We start from the raw sequence: 23,284 nt of genomic DNA, 5'->3' as shown, positions 1-23,284 counted from the left end.
AAAATATAACAGAAGACAATTATTCCTACGATGACTATTTTATTTTTTAGAATATTTTTTTATTTCTATATCTTTTTCTCTCTCATATTTTTATTAGTACGACAGTAAGATTACGACGACAATACGATATTATTGAGACTGATATTCAGTCAAACGTATATATGTCGAGATATCATTTTGTAAAGAAAAGAACATCTTTTATGTAAATGTTGCATCAAAGGGAGCAAAAAAAAATATAACGGGTATCTTAATTCGAAGCTTTTTATCCGAGCACCGACCTGGTTTCTTCTTATGTTTATGAAATACTGCTCACGATCGATACACCGTGACCTTTATTCTTTCATGTAACCCTTCCAAAATGCACGTGTACATTTGAACAGTATCCACTTGAGAACTGTAGAAAAACCGTGCTTTATCGTGGTCGTCGATACTTGAAACCTGTGTTGGCGTCGGATTATGTTCTTTTATTTGTGTATGTGTAGTATAATCTCGCATTCGATTTAAATGGTAGATCGAAAAGGACAACTTAGACATCTAGGATTAACGTTTCATTCGTTTCTTTCTTTTCTCTCTTTAATTCTATCCTCTTTATTTATATTCCATTTTATCGTATCTTCCAAGCAGAAACAAGTTAATCGGCGGATATGAGTCATCGGCACGTATGTTTTCTTTCAAAGGCGTCGTCGAACGATATCTTCTACACGCAACTCGCATTTCTTGTAGTTTACGATAATCGAACGTTGGACGGAATCTACTTTGCGAATGGAGTAACCTCCATAAAAGCTCTCTCTTCGATTTTCGATCAAATATCGCTTAACAATACTTTCTTATATAGGTACCTAAATGATTTACTCAAAACTTGCAATATTTATATATTTATAATATACAATTAATTTGTAATATTTTTATTTATTTTCCATCGTGTTTTAATCGTATTCTTATTAATTAATCATTTAATAGATTAAAAGTTGTAAATGATTGTGACGATTCCAAAAGTTCTAGTAAAAATTGAAAAGGATATTCGATGTGAGTAGAAATTTCCGTTCGTAGTTGAACGGTTTCAAGATATTTTTGGTATAGTATATACTATATACATGAAATACAAACTTGAAATAGATATACATACACGCGTGTATAAAGTACATGATGCTTTTCATTGAAGTGCAAAAAGTTAGAAGAAGTCGCAACATCACGTGCAATACCACAGACATTTCTTCCATCGTCGAATGGGATTCTCGCAGACAAACTTACCTGTATGACCTCGTTCTAGCATGAGCAAAGGATTACTAACATCGAATGTATCCAGATCCGTTTACGAATGAGCCTTTCCATTCGCGGGATAATGTATCCCTCTCTCTCCTCCTCCCCCTACCCTTCCCACTTCTTCGTCTCTTTTCTCCATTTCTGCATTTTCGATTCGATGATTTATAGAAATGGTTCGACGCGTATAACGTGATGGAAATCGGGATTGGAAGATGACGTTTATCGTACCCTCCTATTCCTCCGTCCAAAAATATCGAAATGATCTTGACGTTTTTCCACTATTTTCGTATAAAAACGGAAATAAGGATACATAATTTGAACTTTGATGCTTTGGTATATATCTACAAGTTTTTCTTTATTTTCACGCGATAATTAAAAGTTTTAAAAAAAAATGAAATGGATAAAATTTTGATTTATTATATTTTACGTTTTGCTTACTTTCACGCGTTTATATAAATATTTGTTGATTTTTTTAGTAATAATAAGTATTAATCGAATTGTTTGTGTATGATTGAAAAGTGAAAATAAATTTGTTATATAAAATCTTTTATAAAACTAACAATTTTGAATTTTTATTGCCGGAGTTTTCTGAATCTAGTTTTATGTGGCAGAAAAAAGAACGTCGATTTTTTTCAGATAAAACATTGATAGACATTGACGAATGTAAATAGTCTATAATAAAGTAATATCCCCCCCATAAGAAAATAGTATTGCTAATGATAAATGTGAAGAGAAGTTTTAGCGAGATAACGTACATGTGTTTTTGAATTTACGATTGCGATTATAATTTATCATATTTTATCTACATTTTAACGTTTAATATGTACATAGAAAAGAGTATTTAATTGTAAACAAATATCTTTTTTCGTTTAAAAATTGATTAAAATTTTATTTACTTTTATATTTATAAGAAGAAAAAATTAAATAACTTAAAGAGATATTTAATGTAACATCGGTTACTTCATAGATATATGATCTTTAACAATTTTTCACTATTATCAAATATTTACGTTAACAATTACAAAACCACAGTCGATACTGAATTCATTTGATCGACAAGCTTTTCGAATAAATATTTAATCCCATACACACGCCATTTCTACGCTGCAATATGTAATCGAAGAGAAAAAATATGAAATAGGATATTGACGAACTGAACAAAAGATACCTTTTGCATGTCTTTTTCAGTATGATGATACCTTGCTCTGTTTCTCTATCGATTTATCTTTCCTTACACTTTACTTCAAAGGAGTCATTCTCGAAATAATTTATTCTTTAAACGAATCGTTTTTGCAATCGTATTTTTTATTTCGACATATGTATAATCGATCAAATGATCGGTCTATAACAAAATTTATATTTTTTGCAATTGAATAAAGGTAATAGTCAATTTAATATTAGCTTAAATATTAAATAAAACAATTTTTAGATAATAATTGAACAAATAATATTTATCATTATAATTGTCGTAAAATGAAATGGGAAAAAAGGAGGAAAATAAAATTTTATATTTTTAATTTTAAACCGTTCATTTGACTGATGGCGATACGCTTAATGTTAACTTCTTCGACGTTTCAGACAATTGACAAATATCTCTAGATATTTTTCCTTCGCAAACATTGCTGATCTTCTGCTTTCCTAGACGGATAAAAGGAGGAGAGAGGAAGAAAGAAAGTTTAGGATGATTAAATTGCGAAGTATACGTCGAATTCTTCATAAACGTCCAACCGTAATGCTCCTGATTTTTCACTCTTCTTATTTCTTTCTTTCTCTTTTTATTTTATTTTCCTTTCTTTCCTTTCTCACGTGTTACGTAACGAAATATTGCGAACAATTTTACCGTGATAGATATCATCGGATTTCATTAACGCTTGCTTTCTTAAGCCTTGTAAAAGCATCTTATTTTTAATATCGGATAAAGTAAATGAATGATGTCGAAGTTTTTCAAAGTCCATGCTACTCTCGAAATTCGACGATATAATTTATCTTTTAGCTACTAATGTTAACATTTTTTTTTCTTCCTTTCAAATAACAATTTAAAACAATTTACTCTAGAAATTATACTTTTACAGTGACACTATACAAAATAATTTTTTAAGTAATATCTAATAACAACATTAAAAAATAAAAGAATATATATTCAAATTACATTTCTTCCGATAATCAATAAATTTCCTAGAGTATCGATTAATATAAGAAACAGTAAGAGATGTATTGTGATTTCTTGTCTTTATGCATTTTTCTCCTTTCTATTGTAAAATTTACTTTACGAAAATGTTCACTATCTCTCGGTACTGAAGTGACATTTTAAGTGCTTACAGTAGACGAAACACTTGAGACGTAATTAGTCCACGTCGAAAAAAAAAAAAAAGAAAACGACCAACATATTTTTATATTCATAAGAACGAAAAGATTGCTTTTTTTGTTGTTGTTGTTGTTGTTGTACTTTCACGCTTGAAAATTTTTTCTTATGTAACATTACACTTCTCTTAACAATAATGTTGATATCTATTATACTAGATCTAACAAAGAGCCAGTGTATTTACATTAATTATAACGTTTTCACGTAGTCCTGCGATTACGAGTTCTTCCGTACTAGCCAACAGCAATCAAGTGGTATAGAACAAGAAAGATAACGATAGGAAGGGTGAGAAAGACATAGGTAGACACGTATGCGAAAAGAGAAAGAGAGAAAGAGAGAGAGAGAGGCATGTTCCACGCCTTAATCCTTTCTACCGGACGGCCTCGTTGGCCCGGTCCTCATTGAACGACGGAGCCAACGCTTGTTCGACGTGTAATTAGTATAACGGAAGGTATGAGAGGGCTGTCGAAACGAGCAAGGTGGATGGTCAAGTACCGTACTAGTTAGTATGCCTACTTACCGAGTTTGCTACGATGTGAATGACCCGTATACGATCAACGACCGTAAGCTCTGGCTCGTTGTCGCAGAGTGCTTAAAACACGACAGAGGGAAAGAGAGAATAAGTCTTTGTTGTGAGGAGATATACTGGATTCACATAGAAAACAAGAAAGAGATTTTTAAATAAATTCTAAGAACTTAGATTTAAAAGAGGAAACGGGTGAATATCCTTTATTTTTTCTCTCTTCGATTGGCTACGCGTAATGCAAATCATATTTACTTGTTTAATTAATAATTCGTGAAATCTTATGAATTCTCGTTTTTATGATTTTTGTGATATTTTAATAAATTAATCAAATTTAACAAAAAAAACTTAAAATAAATGTTTGAATAATGATCTATAATATGATTCCTTAATAATAGAACGAATTTAATCCTAGCTCGTAGATTTCTAGTTTTGCAATCCGCTCTGGTCTATTAAGGTCACAAATTTATAAATTTAGTATGAAGATTATTATCGGGGCAATACTTGCTTACCATTAGACTACGTAGAGTTTCTGATCTTTAACCTAATGCACGTTACTACTTTGGATGCTTTAATATACATGCGGTTAGAAGGACAGAGAAAGCTTAATGCTTATAGCCCAATTCGGAGTGGCAGTGATTCAATTATGACTCTTACCTTCGGACAAGAAACTAATGTTCTAACGTAATCAATTTTCACCGCCTTAATGAGATCGACACAAGTTCTCATCGAGGTACGGAGTACTCTCTCGATTCGAGTTAACGTGAGACTCACTTTAATACTGTATATGCAACTAGATATCACAGAGTCACATAAGCGAAGTAATTTCAATCGTTAATATTTTCGCAATGGTAAAGTATATGACAGAAAGAGAAAGAGAGATATAGAGAGGGAAAATTAATGAAAGCGAGAAAGAGAAAGGGAAGGAAAATTACTCGAAGACAGCTCTAAGTAGACCAGCCTAATCGCGTCCTTTAATTCCGTAAACCTGTAATCTGTTGATGGCATTTGAGCGCTTAATTAGTAAAGATAGTAGGCGGAAGTGAGACTAATGAAACAAGCCGAGAGGATGATTAAGTGAAGGGACTACTGGATAGTGTGTCTATTTACAAACTTTAGGATAGGACGAGCTTTCGCATCGCGTATCAAAACAAAGAGTACTTGCATTTTAACGTACCCTTCATTAGACAGACAGCTGGTACTACACTGATCTTCGCTAACTTCTTAAATACTTAACAAAATTCGAGACAACGATGACGTAACGTTTATTCGCGAAACTTGCACTCTTGTTACTGTCTGGTTTTAATAGAAATAAAATGTTAAATGAATATATTTTATATATATTTATAAAGTGCTACTATTAATTCGATGCTTTTTTAACAAATTTAGTATTAATATTATTTAGTAAAGAATCTTAGAATACATCTATTATTTTTCAAAATAGTCTCCATTATTTTCAATAATTTTGGATTATTTTTCAGATAACTGCCGAATTCTTTGACGAAATAAAGATGGTGATTTTGATGGAATGAACTTAATATTAAGATACCGAATTAATTGTTACACTGAATTGATATATTTTTTCATCCTATTTATTATAAATAAAAACAACTAATCTTAAAAATGAAATATTTAGATACTTCGAAAGATGGAAAAAGAAAATGACATTAGTTTAATTTGTCATTAAGGATGCACGTGAGCTTTTCGTGACACGAAAGAGAGAGGTCGTTAAACGGAAAGCCTTGCTATCGACCTTTGAGAGCCAATTAATGGAAGATGGAGGGAACTTTGTCTCGACTTACGAGCGAAACGCAATTTTCCGAAAGCGTCAGAAAGCGCTCGGCGACGCGCGTGATATGTTTCAGACAAACGATCACACTCTTTTAGTATTAGAATGTTTACAGAACTTTTAAACTCTCTTCCTTTGATTGTACAAAGTAGAATTTATCACATTTATTAAATCACTAAAAGTTTTGTTAAATTCTTCAACACCGTTTCTTTCTTTTCTTAAATAGAACATACATTCTTTAATTGTTAAATATAATATAATTTAACAAATGCAAATAATATAAAGAAAAAATAAGATTAATGATAGTTAATATTTAATTAGTAAATTTTTGATTAAATTCAATTGATTGTATATGTACTTCAATAATTTAATGATCTCATAGTTTTTTTTTCATCCTAATCGATTTTAAAAGAAACAGATATGTATATAGATAATCTTGGATAAATTCTTTTTTAGGTGTATCTTGTTCAAGTATATGTGGAACGGGTAGAAACGTTTTCTTCTTATTGTACGTCTAGTACGGCGTGGCAAAACCAGCAGACTAAATTCGTGAATTAGAAATAAGCTTCTCTCTATTTTTCTTTACACCGTGAAAGCCTATAGTGACGGGGTAAGAGGATATGTTATCTACTTTAACCTTCGTAAGATGCTTTCTATCTTCTCTTGAAAGATATATATAGAAAGGTACTCTCAGGTTGTCAAGATATACCTGTTTGAAAAAATATCTGAACTATTTTATTTTTTTTTAATTCTTTTTTGCTACCAATCTATTTTTATCTGCGAATATAGAAAGAAATAAAGAAAAAAATAATAATGTCTTTGAGCAATACACTCGGTGGAGGTGTACCGACAAATTTTGAACGTTGCCACAAAGGAGTTCTATGATCATTCGCGTTACGTTCGTGACATCGTAGAAAATTAAATTGCTAATAATATAATAATATTATATTGACACGTTTGTCACGCATATCAAAAGCAATCGAGAATACTCGATTGTTAAACGCCATGAATTCTACGTATGAAATAAAATGATTTGAGATGAAAATTAACAGAAAACGTAAAGCAAAGCAAAATAAAATAAAATAAAATAAAACGAATTGAAATAAAATGAAATGAAATCAAATAAAAGCCGGCAACGCGGTATAGACGATAATTTTAAATTCTTTACAGTCATCGAGTGCCTACGATAAACTTGTACGAGTATCGGAAAGTGAATTTTTGGTTAACGATTTTTTCTCATGCCCCATATAATTTCAATGTTCCATCGAAAATCCGCGGACAAGCATATTCTATAGTTTTTCAATAAACAACTCACGTTTCGGCAGGTTAAACAGCGTAATGATTGCAAATCCAATAAGTGGGGAAAAAAAGAGCAATTTCCACAAATGGTATAACTTTTTGAGAAAAAATCACGATTAACGAATTGATCTTTTATTTCTGATTTACGTAAAAGTCTATACACACATTTATTAAATCTTGAACATTTGTTGGTCGATCTTTATTCGATTTAAGAATAAAGTTTCGGCGTCGTCGGTATAAGAAGAAATTACGGCATACACTTCCTTTTGTAATTTCGTACTTTTGCTCGTTCATTTCTATTTTAATCCGTTCTATGACTTAATATTCGCCTTCTCAGAAAGTTTTCATCACGATAGCGCGTGAAAAGTCGAGAGTAGTAGTTATTGTCACGTACGATAAAAAGATGTAAAGATCTTGAAGGGAAGTCTTAAAAGCGAGGGCAAATATCACTATGGGCCGCCGAATTATGCACTATTGTGTATTTACTTTCTCCATTTCTCTCTCTCTCTCTCTCTCTATTTCCTTCCTTTTCTTGCTTCGTTCATTCCACCTCCATATCTTCGGCGTTGCAGTACTCGATGCAATTTACGTCTCTGTACTCTGTGTGGACGGATATTTTAGCAAAGTTCTTCCAACGGTACATATATCGGAGACGCTTTCCAGGCCAGGGTGTACATACGTATAAAACTTTCATGGTAGTAAAAAGGAAAACGGGAGAGAGAGAGAGAGAGTAAGAGAAATAGAGCGGGTGAAAGAGATGGAGGTTAGGGACCTAAGAGAAATAAGAGAGAATGAGACAGATAGATAAAGAGGGATAGTGTCTACAAGCTTCACCTTACTTCTTTATCCTCTTTTTGTCTCGACCCTCGCAAATACGACTAACTCGCGAGCTAGTTTACTTCAGAGTCCCAACATCTCGGTCATTACATCACCTGAATCTTCCTTTTCCTCTGATCATCACTAGAAACTAGAATCTTTCTCTTCTATCACACGATTCCTCACGGAGAGACGTCTTTCCTTTATTCCCTTTCTTACTCTTTCTCTGTTTTCTCTCATTCGGGAATAGAAATTTTAAAAAGAGAATCAAGTCTTGTTTCGCTAGAAATAATTATTCTTTTCTGTGTTGAATTTGACATAGCTACGAGATTACATTGTATGTATGCTTTATATATGTTACCATCAAAGCAAGAAATCAGTCATTGCTAGTAATTTCTCGGCATTACAAAAGAGTGCACTTTAATTTAATATAAAAATCATTAAGATCCGCGAGCTCTAAGTATAAAAAATATTTGCCGAAACTTTTCAAAGCAATGGCAAAGTAGTAAAAATTTGCAGCATCGCATTCTTTGCCATTTAATGAACCTTTTCAGATTGATTTATAACTCGATATGGTATTCTACGAGTAGACAAAAGATTGTACTTTAATTTAATATAAGTTTCATTAAAATCTATTCACTTTTAGTATAAAAAATATTTACCAAAACTATTCAAAGAAATAGCAAAGTTGTACAATTTATAGCATTGCAATCTCTGATATTTCTTCTGTAATTGGGAACAAAGTTTATTGCATATCCTCTTTCCTAATCAATAGACATCATAAATATGAAATTGTAAAAAATTGCACTTGTAAATATTAAATCTCTTTTATATTCAGCTTGTTTATATTATGCTGCGTGGTATATTATGTACCGACTGGACATATGGCATATGAATAGCGTATACTTGAAAAACTTACTGAAAATATCGAAAATTCCATCGATGCTTATCAATCGTATGCTTTAACGTGTTTCTATTTATCTTTCTTGGTAATAAAAACATTGATTGAAACCATTTTTTCAAAAAAAATTTAATAAACTTGTGAAATATTATTGCCAATTAACAATCTTATTATAATTATAATAAATATTGTAATTATATTAATATTGTGTAATTATATTAAATTAGAATAATTTGGAATTTTTGTATGAGAAATAAAATTCATATTTTTTTTCGTCGTCTATGGCGTCGGATAATCGTTTTGATTTTCAAAGATACGCGGTTAGATAGATAAACGTCTATAAGATCATCACTTTTATTTCTTCAATCGAAGACGAACTTATAGGTAAAAGGAGAAGGAGTGAATCTCAGATTGGAAAAGTACATTAAGGATAGAGCACCGGTAACTTTGGCAATTTCGCGGTGCGATCAGGGCATCGTGATGCTGTCGGCCAAGAAGTAAGTAAGCCGCTTTATTACCAGTTGGTCGAGAGTTAAGTTCTCTTTTTAAACCTCTCGAATCTTCTTTACTGGTTCGATTAACCTTCCGCCCGTGAAAGACGCTAAATAATAGACGATTTCTCTCTCAGCTTCTAGAATTCCAAATAACAACTTTATGAATTGAAAAATGCTAAAAAACTTATATTCAACTAAAAGAAAGTATCGAGTTTAAAAGTTAGGAATCTATGGAAACCACATAAATATACTTGAAATTCATTTTAAACTACTTTATTGATTGGATGCAGACGACGTGCAAATATATAGAAAAACATATTAATATTTATTACTAATTAGTAACAACTTTAAGTATACCATATGTAAATTCGTTAATTACTTTTTTGCTTTGTTGAAATACAAAAAATGCTATTAATTCCCTCTTGCGACCTTAATGACTGTTAGTTAATATTGTAGAATTAAAACGTACATATTTCTCTTCGTTTGCTTTACACAATTACTTTAAGAAAGAAATTACATTATTTTCAAGAAAAGTTAGAAAGAGAGAAAGAAGGAAAGAAAGAAGGAGATTTAGAACAATATTATTTAAGTAGCCATTTATATAAATTCCAACTGAGTGAGACGAATAGCTGCATTTAAATACGAGAGAAATAAAAATGAGGATTCTTGCATTTAATATCGAGCAGCATGGGTTCCGTGGTTTTGCTTTTATCGCGAACTACTCCACCGCAAGAGGCTTCCCATCGAAGCTAATACTTTTCACAGTACTCACATACTACCAACTCTTTTCTTCTATCGCGAATTGTTTCCTCCCCTTTTTTATTTTTATACCAGCTCGGGAAAATTAAAAATGAGACTGCGTTTGACATGTAACAAATTGTTTTTCACCGCTCCGTTCCGGTGGTTCAGCTTTTACCACGGCCCGATATAATAAATCGGGAATCTAATATTTAAGTACGTGGTTTACGAAGCTACGACTAGATTAATGATATCTTCGAAATGTCAAAGAATAATGGATTTAAATTAACCTTTACCGAGCCGTAGGTGAAAATTGCCAAGTTACACGCGCAATTATCGTTCATTTTGATTGAGCGTTTATCAATATTGAACATATCATTGTTTAAACACTTTTACAATGAGTATACAACCGCCATTGTAATGTTTAAGAGAGATCGATCCTTTTTAATTCCATTTTATTTGATTTCATTTTGTTAATACTTTAATGGTAATTCGTAGGAAATGGAGGTTTGTGACTTTTCGGTTTTAAGAGGCGACGACATTTCAGAATGATCATCGAATATTTTGGAATGAATGGTCGTCTATGACAAATGAAGGAACTTCCGTCGTTCGATTCGAGTATTTTCACAAGGCAACTTTCGATGAAGTTTTAAACGCCGGTCTAGCGACAGGCACGCGGATTATGAATTCGAATCATCAAGCATTATCGGATAAGAAAACTTTAGGTACTTACTTTGAAGCCTAAAGATTTTCGTAATCAGGGTGACCGTTGTAAGAAAACTTGAAGAGCTACGAATTCTCAAGAAGTTATTAAAGTCTTTATTATATAAACGTCTTTGCGTTATCTGAAATAATTTCTTTCACCAAATCCTTCATGCATTTTTTGTCACAGGGGAAAAAATATGTAAGACCACATTTTTATAATTTTGTGTCTTGCATTTTCACTTATTTTCATATTCGCAGACGATATTTATTATCAGTATTATTTGCGAAATTATTTTACTTTAGTATCAATTAGAATAATTATTCTCTAATTCTCTATTAATCGGCTTAAGCTTTGAAATATTCACATTTATTAACATATTTGCTTTTCTTTTGCATTTATGAGATAAGTTTTAATATCGTTGTAAAATAACAAACATTCTTTAAAGTTCTTCGTCGAAAGATTATTTTATTTTTTATTACGCCCTTATATAACAAAAGAAACAGTAGTTACACAGATATTCATTCGCTCTCTCTTTTATAATAAGTTTATTACAATTTTTGCGTTCTTTGAGAATACGTTTTTATTATTTATATGAAACAGTTCAAACTAAAATATTACGTTTTCGTGCTCTCTTTAAAATGATTATAATTGACTATAGAAAGATAATCTCGCGATAATGTTTTAAGCGGCTTTCGTAAAAGAGAGCATTTTCCAAATTCTTTTGATCTTGTCAAAATCGCGCGCTTTGGTATTATCAAGTAATTTTTTTTTTATATTCTTTGTCTGATTATTATTTCCCTTTCATCCCGTGCATATCCATGTTTATTTTTTATTCCTCTTCTTCTACGTTTCTTACTCTTTTTCTTCCTTTTCAAGTTTAGCTCACATTATGGAAGATTTGCTTATCGCGCTGGGGAAAACGGTTTGGCTCTATGCCAAGCACATCTTTCGCATCCGTCGTAATTCAAAATGGTCTGTTCTTTACCTTCATTCCTCTCTCTTTCCTTCTCTTTCTGTATGATCTCTATATACGAAATAATTAAATTTCTCGACGAAACTTCGGAGATTGGCCCGAAGACGTTAATAGGAGGAAATTACGAATCTGCCCTTTCTCTGCTCGTATGACGACTTCTACAGATTATCGATTAAAAGTTCTTTTAAATAATACAACAAAAAAGGAATCTCAATTGCGTGTGTGTGTGTGTGTGTGTTGCTTATTTCTTTTAAAATAAAAATTATAGAAAAACATAAATTTTGAGCAATGTATTGAATTTTTATATTTAAAGAGAACCTTTTTTTTTATAATCATTCATCAGAGTATTTAATGTTTATTAATGAAGTATAATTTCTTAATATTATTATCGTATTGTTTTCTTACAAAGTGCCGATGTTTCTTTTTTTTGTATTCCTTTAGTAAATTATCAAATAAACTATAGGAATTTGTACCGTACGGTAATCTATATTGAACGTATTAATAATGAGTCGAACTATCGTCCACTTTTGTAAACCTTCCTTTATTACCGCTATTATCAATTTATGTTACGTAAAATCAAATGTTACATGATCCATCTATCTTTCGTGTAAACTACATCACTCTATAGCCCGCTAGTTTGATGATTCAACGATGCAATTTGAATAGATGAATAGATCACTTCTGATTTTGTGATTACTTACAAAATAACTATTTCCGATTGTCCAAAGCAAGAACATAATGTATTTCCAATGTTCATTAAATTTCAATTTTCAATGAAAATGCCTTGATCTAAAGTCCTTTGATCAAGTTAACTATTCTTGTAATAAAGTTTGGAGACACTTTAATAACGCATGAATTCTGATAACGTACATATTTCATTTCATTTATGTATTATAATAATAAATGTAATCCCAAAAATAAATGGATGATAGTTACATAAAATAAAACATTTGATCGTCAATTCTCTCCAAGATGTCACGAGATGAATTGAAAATTATTTTTCGTCTACCGCAGTAAAACGCGAAAGCTTACATTGCATGCTAACTCAGCAAGAAACTCATCTGCCTCCCAATGAGAAATCGAACACTGCTTTTCGTTGGCCGTGTAATTAAGGACATCGTTAAATGCGAGATCCGATTTATCTGTGACGATTACCTCGCGAAGTTATCCTCCCTCTTTCCCATCCGTTTTGGTGAGAGGCAAATCTTCTAGGAGTTTCGATCAGTTCCTTGGTAGGTTTGTTACTTTGCAAGCCGTTGCACCCGTGAGAGAAAGCTTGAATGCGATTATAACGAATTCGTTAGCTAAACTTGGACGAAGTAAGTACTTAAATCTGCTTTCAATGATAATGGAACTGGAAAGTAAAATGTGGAGACTTTTGGTAAGAATATGGTAAATGTCATCAAAAATTTCACTCGAAATCGTTAAAAGATTCTTTTGATTAGCTTAGATTCCTTGTTGTGTTAATTAATTTAGGAGCGTGTGGTTTTCCTAACGAAACTACCGAAAGTTCTTACACTTCAATTAGAGTTTCTACTTCAGCAAAGACGAACATTTAATTAATGGCAAATCACAGGACTGATTGTATCTGCTATCGATACTAATTGAATATTCTTCAAGCGGCCTACGTTTAATTAGACATAGGTAAATAAGTACTTCGGAATAAGGATAGGTATATACGTCATTTAGAACTTTGAATTAGTTTTACGTCTTATAATGAAATTAAGGAAAATTATTTTTAAAATAAGATCTTTTCTTTCTTGATATTGCGTTATTTATACTTTATTCTTCTTTTTCTTTTATAGGAAAAACCAACTGGGCAGAAAGTAATCCACCGTCGGTATTCACTTGTGAGTTATTTCTTTGTTTTTTTTTTGTTTTCTATTTAATGCTTTTATCAATTTCATTTTTAACTTTAATATATGACTATATACGATTTCCATCATATTTCATGAAGTATACACACATACATTATCTTAGTATATAAGATATATCTTATGTATATTACGTGTAATGCAATTACGGAATTATAAAAAATAATACTGAAATAATGCAAGTATAATGAAAATGTATTATAAACAAAAATACGCTTCCGCCTTTCTCACTTGGAAAGTTACTCATAAATGTCCGCTACTGTCGGATGTCCTTGGAGAGTCAGTACGTCGTATAAAAATTTTAATAATGTTTTATTATATGCACACCAACGGATATTCTTTCGGCAAATATAACCTCGGTAAATTCATGTCTGCATTAGTACCTACTCGTTTCTACTTTACACTTGACACGAACACAAATATTAGTAGTTCGTATCGTAAAACCTTCTCAAAGTGAAGTTTCCATAACATGTCATAAATTTGCATGTACCACGTACAAAATTGGTAATACAATTATTATATTAAAAAAAACCGTGCCTGAATATAAAATTAATATTATGTTTTTAACATTAAGTTCAAAAGATTCATTTAATATTGGAATAATATTAGGAATACATGTTATTAGGAATATTGGAATAATATTAATAAATTACATGTTAAACATAATGAAAAATATTTCCTAGTAAGCTTAATATGTGATCATAAGAAATTCTCTCTGAAATTTATCGATTATCTACTAAACTTTAAATCTTTAACTTTTAAACCGTATTATCGAATTCGCAATTGTCCTAATCGCTTTAACGATCAAAGCGAAATCTGTGGCACGTTTTGTTCGAAAGCAAAATCATACGAATGATAATATACCTACGTGCGTTCAATATATCTCTAAATTTTGACATCATGTTCGATAATTTGCGATGTTAATCCCCGATGGTAGATAAGTAGTTCACGTTTCTTGGTCACCGACTTTCACGAATAGCACACTCTAAAATCTCAGAATAGTAAACAGTGCCTGAAGCAGTTTTAAGGGTTAAAATCCGCGTTCTTCTTATATTGGCACGTGCTCGAAAAAGTGACGTTTTTCTCTACATATTCACCATAAAAAGCTCGTTACAATAGTACTTGGCAGAGTTTGCAATCTCCTTCAATATGGCCATTTACGACGAAAATCTTGTCTTCATTTTCTTTCCTTCTACTTTCTTTCTCTATTTATTTCCTTTCTTAAAAAAGGATTTATCTCCTTTTCTTATCATATAGAAAACAACAATAATGATTTCTTTTTATAATATTTCTCCTCGATTTAATCAATAATTTAAATATATATATATATATGTAAAATTTATTAAGTATTTTTAAATTTTATTTTATTTAATATTGTTTAATAATGACAGAAAACACTGCCTCTCTGTTCCCTCTCGAATTTTCTCTTACCATCACATATATGATATTAGTTAATGGACATCATTTTAACGGAATGATATAGCAACATTGTTGTGTTGTCAAAAAAAAAAAAATGTGATCAATAGTGGAATTTTAACTGATAGGGGAAGAGTAAAAGGAAAAGGTAACGAGAAAAACGAAAGGAAGAGAAAGAGGGTGAAGCAAACTCGGCCGGCAGGTGGGTTCCATGCGTGTGACTTAACGCGAGGAAGAGCTTTTTTTGTGAAATACGAAGATTAATCGTGCCAACGTATTGTTCGAAAAAAGATCGACCAAAAAAAATAAACAAGTAGAACGTAGTAGCGTTAAAAGTCGGTGAAAGAGAGGCAGGATTTTCGAGCGATGGGGAGAATTCGGTTCCTACTCAGCGATATATACATTATAAATCTTCTTCCCTTCTCTTGTTCCTCCATCCTCCTCACGATGGTTCGCTTGTACTTGCGTTACAATCGTGACGGTCGAGAAATCTCGTCTTTTCTTTTTTTTTTTTTGTACTATTTTTTTTTTATTTTTTTTTTTTTTTTTTTTTTTGGTTTTATCATTCACGTGGCATTGAATTCCGAAAGATATAAAACGCATAACATCGTTCGAAACGATGCCATCCTGGATGTGTTCTATTTCGCATGAATATCGAACACGGCACCGCGAACCGGACAGAAAATCCGTTCGACTTTTCTCGATTATGAATTATTACCTATACGATGGGCCCCATGATATTTTTATAGGCGATCGTATTTCGTTACTTTTACCATTTCCAATCTTTTTCTACATTTTTTTCATCTACATCGTCATTCTCTCCGGGCGTTTGAAATTTTTAGTATTCTTATTCACGACACTCTCTTCACTTCGTTAGACTTTTATAGCATCGCAGTATTCTTCCTTTTTCTTTTTCTCGTAATTTAATCGCTCAATTCGGATGTGAATCGCATTCAAAACTTTCGTTACCGACTTATATGCATGTTTTATTATTTCTATATTTTATCATATATTTGATCATAGTTGATTTCTTTCTCTCATTTTCACTTAATAGAAAGCAACTTTCTTCTCAACGGAGAGGAAATATTTTCTAATAACACCAATTTTTTTTTTCCATTTTAATTATGAATATGCAAACAGAAGACTACACCATCGAGTTTCCTTTGACATTGGATAATTACGATTAATTATCGTTTTATTAATAATTATCGCACGATTAATTACATAATTTATATTTAATGATACACGCTTGTAATATAATTAGAAAAAGTTTTTCATTATCGCGTCTATCGTAAATCGAAAGATTCTTTCGAAAGACTGTTCCTCAAAAATCCTATTTTTTTAAATATCACTATATCTTACGTTCGATCGCATGCTTTATTTCAAATTTGTTACAAATTCTAACACGGTGATGAGTTAATAAAACTAGTATAAAATAATACTCAATTATATTACTGTATTACAGAAATCTCGTGAGAAAATTCTTTAATTTGTCAAACGTCCGCGATATAACATATAAGCTTGTTCTTGTTTTATCGAATATATACGAAAGAAAAGGTAAATAATTGGATTGACAGTAGCGATATGGTACATGACAAGGATGATAAAAAATAATCCCAATAAATTTGAACTGTATGACCACGGTATACCAATTACAGATAGCATCGATACAAGCGACCGATATGCGCATTTTTTAATAATACTTTATTACCTTTGTACGCGAAGCTTCTGCGATCCTTTTGGCATGGTACTACCAGTCGTAACATCACGTTCCCCTGAAATTAATCTCGCACGCGCTTAGTACAAACAAACCGACGAGAAAAAAAGAACGAAAATAGAGAACAAGAGGATGGAAAAGAGAGAAAGAGAGGAATTAATAATACTTGGTATTCGACTATAGCGTAACGAGCGCAAGCGCACACGCAAACACGCATGATGGAGTTAACTAGAGTGGGTATATATGACGGACCGCAACACATACATGTACTCCGAACGATGACAGTGACAGTAATATTGGCTGTGGTGGTAGTGGTTGCGACTGTATATTACATTATTAATAAACTGAATATAAACTCTGTGACAAAATCACACGCAAAATGCAAAATGCAAATGAGACATTAGTCATTCCTTTTCCGTATATAAATCCATTGGTTGTGTATGCCACACATTGTAAATTACATACGGAGGACACAAAGGATTAAGAGATAGAAACACAAATGAGATGAAATTAACGAGGCAAGCGATATCGTAGTAAAGATGTGAGAAGATAAGAGATAAGTAAAACTATAAAAGAGAAGGAGAGAAAGCCCACGCAACTCCTATCGAAACTGGTTATCTATTTAAACACATATAACATACTGTTCGTGGTACGCCCACCACCCCTAACGGACTCCTTCACGTAATCTTCTCTTCTTTTCCGTCGGGCGGAAATAACGTCGTCCTGTGGCGAACGGAACCACCGGATATCGTTCACTCGGAGATTGTATGAAGGATCAATTCGATTTTACTCGTTATTTTTAATTTTATTCCTTTTCCACACATTCTTCAAATAGTTATTAACTTCTCGAAAAAAAAAAAAAACATTCAAAATATCTATTGTCGAATATAAGGCTACTTAATTTCTATGATTAAAAATTTCTGTATTAATGATAATCTCATTTAAATGTAATTATTTCATATATTGAAATTTATCATTTTATTTTGTGTAACATTTATGAGTTTATATTAATCGTTTTAGTGACATCAAAAATTTGGATATAGTATACTTGATATTTTTTGTTATTTTTTTTATAATATAATATCACTATTTATTTCGTTTAATCCAGAGAAATGTATCTCAACAAAGTTTGACAAGAAAAGCGACAGATAAATATCGATAAAAGCCACGAGATCCGAAAGAAAATGTATCGTTTATTATCTGCTTTCGACGTTTTATTCTGTTTTTTTGGCAACGTCATCGACGGCTACTATTTTTTCTCGTTCACGTACCAATTTCAAATTATTCAAAAAAAAAAAAAAATAATACGAGATTTAACAAGGTATTATAATTTTGAATAACCTGCTTTTTCATAATAACGGACTTTAATGAAGAATAAACCGAGCTTGTGTAAAGCTTATCGCATTTTTCGCGAAGCTATACATTTTTCTGATGACCTGCTATCGAAATTTTTATCAACGCGGTTATCGTATCCGTTTACTCGTTTTTTTTTTTTTTTTTTTACTTCTTTTTTATCTTTTAACTCTTTAACATCGTTACATAATTTTACCGAAACAACTTTACTTTACACGAAAATTTTAAATGATCGGGATTAAAAGAAAAATAATCTAACGATCATTTACTTAATTTTATTAAGCGTTTTTTCTTCAATCCTTTTTTAATCTTAAGCCTTCCTTTACCTCGTGGGATTTCTGAAATAATGTCTTCCCACCAATGTACCTGTTTTCCGTGTCGTTTTTTCTCTCACTCTTCTTCTCTCGGCGGGCTGTAAAAGAGTCCCAAGCGAGCACCTTCCTACTATCTTCACGTAGAATCCCATTTTTACGTAGAAAGGCTATCTAAAATCGTGATAGTTCGTTTACAGGGAGAATCCTGGAATGAAGGATCGATCCGTAGTATCGATCTAAGACAGTTTGTTTCAGTAGACTGACCCGAAACTCTTCGAGAATGTCGTTTGCTTTAGGGTGACCAACTTGTCTCTTACCTCGTTTTCTCTTACTCTCTCTCTCTCTTTCTCTCTATTTCTCTCACATACAACCAATAGCGACATCTTAGTACGAACATTAATCTATGTCTAGCCTATCAAGCACACGTTAGTTGGCATAGACACGCTAGCCAACACCCTTATTTTTGCTTCTCTCTTGCACTTTCTTTATATTATTCTCTATCTCTCGCCTTTTTTCTATTTTCTTTAGATACATGTATATATGTTAATAGTCCAAGTAGGAAATCCGACATTTTAAGCAATGACACCAAAAACTTACCGGCAAATGTAGGAAATGTATTTATATTTCTCACATTTGCTATATATTCTATAGAATGACAAATGAGAAACTGGTTAAGTAAGAAACACATCTCCGATTTGTTTCGGATGATTTTCAATAGAATGTAGATATGAAACATTTCGTTTTAAACCTGCTTATCTTCCGCTATGATAAGGAACAATGGGCCCTATATAATAACGCACCGGTATTGCGTAAGTTTCAGTTTATAGAGGTGCGCACAGTCTCAAAAACCGCGCACAAAAATTCGCGGAGCAGTCGAGGTGTTCAATTGTTTTAAAAAAAAAAAAAGTAGTTTTTTACTGTGCTCCTCATGATCGCTTTTGTCTGTGTTGCCCAATAATGTATTCTTCTTAACATTGCCTAAATAGCATTTGGTATTCTATAGAATACCTAAAATTTCCCACTTGAACATATATAAAGCGATATAAGCAATTTCTTTGAAAAAAGAATTTTCCATTTCAGCGTTTTTTTTTCTTAAAAATTAAAGACCACTGAAAACTATTAAAAGCTTTTAGAATCTAAGTAAAAAATATTGCGAACGAATTATTTCAAATTTGAGTAAAAAATAATAATTTGTTAATCTCAACGCGATAAGTTGTCGAATTGTTGTCGACAATCGCATGAATCTATCCTACACATGTAAATATATATGTATACATGAATATGTTGGAAAAATTCCTTTCGTCTCTAAAAGTATCGGGCCAAACTCTCTCTCTCTCTCTCTATCTCTCTCTCTCTTTTACCAACTTACTCTTTTTTTATCTAGGAATTTCAGCTTGATACTTTTATCTGTGTCTCTTTTAAATTGCACATCTTGTATCGTATATCGTCCATTCTCGGCACAAAAGAGAAGAAACGAACGTGATGAAAAAACCGGGAAGGGGAATGGCAATTTCGACGGATCGAAACTCATCCTCCTCCTATCGCGATTGAATACGGCAGGAAAGGGAAAGAGAGGAGAGAGTGAGAGAGAGAGAAGGAAGAGGATAGAGAAGCGATAAAAAGGGGAATATATATATATATATATATATATATATAGAAAGAGAGAAGGGTGAGAGTGGAAAAGAGAGAGAGAGAGAGAGAGAGAGAGAGAAGAATGGAAGAGCAACAGGGAAGATAATGAGAAAGAGGGGAGTCAGTCATCTGCTAATTGACTGACCGATGGATCTCAATCAATACGATTTTGACGGATAAGTTACACTCGAGAGAATTATCGCACGTGGAGTTCCATTAGTTTCTAGCCAAAAGCTGACAAATAGATTTCCATAGGAGTGAGGTAATCCAGCGTCATACTGGGACTGGCCCATTCTTCGAAATTTGCGTTTTCGCATCATTATCATGAACGCGAAATATAATCCAGACTATGGTAATCAATTGTCGTCGGATGATTTAAAATTCGTGTAACCGAGAATCGCGAGATTAGATAACAAATGATTATAATTCTATGAGGTTAAAAGAAAAATTGTATGAATTTTTATTTGAAATTTATAAGAATATAAGATTGATAAAAATGGAGTGAGAAAGAGAGAGTGAGAGAGAGAGAGAGAGAGAAAAATAAGGAAGGAAGGTGAGGAGGAATAAAATAGTAAAAGGGAAGGAGATAAGTAAGATTACAAAAGAACGATAAGACCGAGAAAAGCATCTTAGAACTCTTAAGGGTGCCGCACTTGCGAGGCTTGCCTCGAGTAAGTGACAAAGGAACGAAACAATCGATGATAAGTCGAGTTCTCGAAGAAGAAGTGGACGTATTAGTCAGTAAGTAAGAGGAAGGCGTTGAAACGTTTCCGATACGTAGCTAGCTGAATGCAATCTTTGTGTCTTTCAATTTTGTTCGTCCGTTATTGCTATATAACAGTTATTGCATGCAGTAATATAATGTACAATCCTTTTTTCTTTCATTCAATCGTGGTCCATTTACATCTACAAAGTGTACTTTTTATTTAAATGGAGCTTAATTAAAATTCATATACTTTTAGCAGAGTACGCTTCTTCTTATGTCTGCTTAGAAAACATTGATTTTCTAACGGCAAAAAGTTAATGTAGAGTTTCTCTCACTTTTTTTTTAATCTATAAAAACTAATCGCAGTTTAAGAATCAATATTGAGGCAAGAAAATTGGGAGCCTCGTTAATGAGACTATTACTTTGCTCCTCTTTTAATAACCATTATTTTATTAACACTTTCGACCCCCCAAGGTTCTGAAACAAAATCCTTACCTGATTATCTCGCAATTTTCAAAATTCTATAGCTAATAATAAAAAGTTCTATCAAATATTTGAATGAAAATAAAAATATAAAGAATATTACTTTATTATACAATACTTATAATCATTTTTTGTTAATAACAAGTTCTACCATCGAATGTAGATCGATTTGTATTGATGACAATGCCGAGGAATTACTAGCAATGACAGATTTCCGGTGATTGTCGTTAATTTCTTGAAATTACAATAACAAAATTTAATTGACGCAACGTCTAATTGAAACAATAATTGATGAATGATTACTAACAAAAAAAAAGGTTTTTAAAATAACGCAGGACTAATATTATATATTAAGGTATTAATCTATCGTCGAGATATTGTTACTGGTTTAGCCTTTCTTTTTTTTTAATATTTAATGTAAATAAGATGTATATATAAGAATCAATCATTCGTAAAGTTTAAAATATAAAGAAAACTACTTTGTAGGATTTCTTTTGTTCATTAATAAATACATATAGTCGTTGTCGATACCGGATGAAAGAAAGGGTCCGTATATTAACGACAGGATGTCGGCTTTGTAGACGAGTTAACGTGCACACATGCTTTAAAAGACTGACGATGTTCGCTCGACGAATAAATATTAAGGAGCCACGAGCCGTGTGATTCACAGCTCTAGTGTTTCGTTCGTCGATCTCTCTTCCTACTTGCAGTTAGGTAGCATCACGGACAATGAAGATGCATGGGGCTTGCGGGGAACACTATAAAACCGCTGCATCCAAAATTATTTACATCCGAGATTATTTAGACCTTTACTGACGCGATAAACGATACAACCTATTCTCCTCCTCTTTTCCGTCGGATCAATTTCTTATCTGTTCGTATTTCTTTAATGGAGAAAAATATAGAAATTAATACATTAATATACTTTAATAATATATTTATTAAGTTTTATTTGAAAACTTTATTTATAACAAGCGAATTAAATAAATACGATAATAATGTACAGAAGATGCTTTTACATACCTTAAAATCATAAATATTAATAAAATTGTAAAAACGAGAGAAATATTCGGTTTTCTCGTATTTAACATGGTCATCCTTTGTGTTTTCACTGTTATTTAAATGTTTCTTATTGTTAATATCAGAATCAGTTTAATGCACATTAAAATAAGAATAATACAAAGTAAATTATTATTTACTCCTTAAAATCGAATCTTAATTTATCAAAACGGAAACTAGATATTCATCGTTATGAATATATTTTTCTAAATTATATAATATTTTTATGCACAAATATAGAATAGAGATAAAAACAATTTGGAGTACCATAAGAAGATCGATATCGATTGGAATCAGTGAATGAGGAAAACAACGATGGTGAGTTGAAATGATAAAGAAGAAGGACAAATAAATAAAAATATAAAAAAGAATAAAAGAAAGATATAGACGGGGAAAGATAAAGAAAAAAGAGGATATAACGAGACGGAAGGAGGCGGGGAAAAGAAATCTATTTGAGTTCAGCAAAGTGGACGCGCCACTGTCTCTTCGATTTATCGGTTATTCGCCTTCTCTTTCCTACTAGATCTTCTCTCCCATTCAAACGAATGATCGTCTCTACCATGATTGTTCACGACTTTATGTCGTATTCGCCCTTCCTGCTAGGATCGTAAGAAAGGGAAAAATAACGGATAAAAATGGTTCGTGATCGACGGCAAGAAAACGTGCTAAAGTCTAAAGCTGACGGTTCGTAACGAGTAACGTTCTAAGTAAGACAAGTATAAGTGCTTCTTTAAAGCGTGTCTGGTAGGTTTGATCCTCGATTAGAGTGTTAACCTTGATCCAAGAATACAGCTCGTGTAACATCAGCTTTTCCTATCGATTAAACCTAACGTGTAGTAGCAAATGTTTTCTTTTTTTTTTTTTTT

General features: G+C 32.0%; 1 protein-coding gene across 3 annotated transcripts in view; it reads left to right on the top strand.

The window, feature by feature from the left end:
• LOC106785193 overlaps positions 1-23,284 on the top strand; it is a 237,455-nt gene that overhangs the window by 131,130 nt on the left and 83,041 nt on the right. The window contains exon 4 of one of the 3 annotated variants that reach the window (XM_014745437.1): positions 13,670-13,714. The exons of the other annotated variants lie outside the window; for them this stretch is intronic. The gene's annotated coding sequence lies outside the window, so the exon portion shown is untranslated. The remainder of the gene's footprint in view (positions 1-13,669; positions 13,715-23,284) is intronic. 3 annotated transcript variants of the gene reach the window in all.

This window comes from Polistes canadensis, unplaced genomic scaffold, assembly GCF_001313835.1.
Source record: "Polistes canadensis isolate GaletaPanama2010 unplaced genomic scaffold, ASM131383v1 scaffold_2, whole genome shotgun sequence".
NCBI classification, from domain to species: domain Eukaryota; kingdom Metazoa; phylum Arthropoda; class Insecta; order Hymenoptera; family Vespidae; genus Polistes; species Polistes canadensis.
The sequence above is the reverse complement of the archived record's forward strand: the minus strand, read 5'-3'. Positions and strand labels throughout refer to the sequence as shown.